At 43.1% G+C, this 2,369-nt stretch overlaps 1 pseudogene; it reads right to left on the bottom strand.

Moving 5' to 3' along the window:
• Positions 1–938: 938 nt before the first annotated feature.
• LOC147422606 (uncharacterized) lies at positions 939–1,605 on the bottom strand (annotated as a pseudogene).
• Between the last annotated feature and the right edge of the window lie 764 nt (positions 1,606–2,369).

Here is a 2,369-nt window from a genome sequence, read left to right as displayed (position 1 = left end):
CACATTCAAAGCAGAAAAACATGGATGCAAAAAAAAGACAAGGGGCAATGCTAATGGACAAGAAACACCTGTTTGTGTTGATGATCGTGCTCGATTAGAAGAGTGAACGAGACAAAGATTCCATGAAGGTCAAAATTGCAATTCTGCAATGCATTCCTATACACACTAGAAAACACAAGGAATACCTCTAGGAGGAACATCAGTGGGAAGAGTCACCAACCTTTATTGAACACAATCAAACAACATAAGGGACCCTAACCTAATTATTTGCACCCCCCTAGAGAGTGAGTCTTACCAAATGGCAAGCGAACATTCTCGAGCAAAGAAAAAACCGAGCTACTTTCTCACAAACATTGAGCTTTGTTTTATAAGCAACATCTCATGTGGCATTCTATCAATATTGCAGTCACAAAATATTTTATTTGAGTTTTTTGGGCTTTTTTTTAGTTTTTGGAGGTTTGATGCCGCTACCATGCCGTCTCTCTCTCTCTCTCTCTCTCTCTCTCTCTCTCTCTCTCTCTCTCTCTCTCTCTCTCTCTCTCTCTCTCTCTCTCTCTCTCTCTCTCTCTCTCTCTCTCTCTCTCTCTCTCTCTCTCTCTCTCAGGTCTATATGTGATTTGAGAAACCTCTCTCTCTCTCTCTCTCTATCAAAAAATGGAGGTTTGATGCCGCTACCATGCCAACCAATGTTTGAGAAAAGTGTGCCTTAGCTTAGCCTTGAGCTGATTTTATCACTAGTTTCTCTCACAAATGTTTTGGGTAAGCACTAGATGTTGAAAAATCAAAATAGATGGAGAGGGAGAAAATCCGCTTGGAGAATTCATAAAAATAGAGTTAAATTGTATAAAATGCCGATTAGTGGGAAAACTTTCCTAGGTTTGAATCTACCATAAAGGGAAATTTGTATGATTTTCCCTAGGAACATTAATGCCAACACTCTAGACCAATCGAGTGGATGGTTCTACTTCCATATCAAAATAGTTCTTTGGACCAATCATGACCGCTATATCAAAGTCGCAACAAAGTAAAAAATTCCTCATTATTTGCATGAGCCCAGACATGGGTTCTTTATCATCACTCCACAACTCTGACTTGTCTTCATTCCGATGAAGATATTGCTAGGTGCCCTTCTCCTGCTTCTTCAAAATAATGTTAATCGGAGTAGGCCTAACAATGACGTTACATTTCTCAAGTACGATAGCTTTACACAAACACAACACACCCAGATGATAATCACACAGATGATAGTTCTTGCCATCAATATCATGGACCTTCAACTCCAAGGATCTTGCCTTAAAATCCACATCAACATCAATTTTTTCCTTGGAGGCCCCTTGAAGAGAGATATCTAGATCTTTTACTTTTCAATATCCTGATCCCAGCTAAAACTAGGCAAGCTTTATAATGCGTTGATGATCATTTGACTTTCTGAGGTATGAAGTAATGTGGCCTTCCCTTGATATTGCGCAGACAAGGCTGCTACCATTTCTAATGTCTATATCGCAGAGGCTATAAGACTCTGCACATGAGGTCGCGACGACATCCCGTAGCTTGGTCAAGGAGAGCTTTGAGCTCTACCACGTTCTCTGAAATATCGACAGCCATCGCAAGATCCACAAGAGTCTCTCCCTCTCTCTCTCTCTCTCTCTCTCTCTCTCTCTCTCTCTCTCTCTCTCTCTCTCTCTCTCTCTCTCTCTCTCTCTCTCTCTCTCTCTCTCTCTCTCTCTCTCTCTCTCTCTCTCTCTCTCTCTCTCTCTGTTTGTCTCTCTCACTCACTTTTTTCTATACTCTGCAGGTGACTCGGTGAGTTGAGAAGCGTCTCTCTCTCTCTCTCTCTCTCTCTCTCTCTCTCTCTCTCTCTCTCTCTCTCTCTCTCTCTCTCTCTCTCTCTCTCTCTCTCTCTCTCTCTCTCTCTCTCTCTCTCTCTCTCTATCTCTCTCTCTATCTCTCAAACTTGTAATCAGTGGGCAGATTTTATTCACCAAAGAAGCAAGTACAGCAGTGTAAGAGTAGGGGCATAACTTTAACCGTAGAGGGGAGCAAAGCTAGTTGCTGACACCCTGCTGCACCTTGGGTGGTAGGGGGTCAATATCACGACATCTAGGGGGCTAATGTACTCATCATGAAGGGCAGAGATCAGCATTATTAGGCGTTATAATATAGGATGGCGTCGTTAGTCGCAAGGGCTATTCATTCAAGGAACCGTGGCGGTGTTGATCGCATAGCAGAGATTGACGTTGCATAGGCTAGGAAGGACAGACACACTGGAGCTCTTGAGTGCAGAGCCCAAAGATGCGGACAACTGCTTGATGTAACCACAGGTGGTGACGCGGTCCCCACCCTCACCCCCTTTGTGAGGGAGTATAGTC

The sequence above is a fragment of the Adiantum capillus-veneris genome, chromosome 27, assembly GCF_014529385.1.
Source record: "Adiantum capillus-veneris isolate H3 chromosome 27, ASM1452938v2, whole genome shotgun sequence".
Taxonomy (NCBI): Eukaryota; Viridiplantae; Streptophyta; class Polypodiopsida; order Polypodiales; family Pteridaceae; genus Adiantum; species Adiantum capillus-veneris.
The sequence above is the reverse complement of the archived record's forward strand: the minus strand, read 5'-3'. Positions and strand labels throughout refer to the sequence as shown.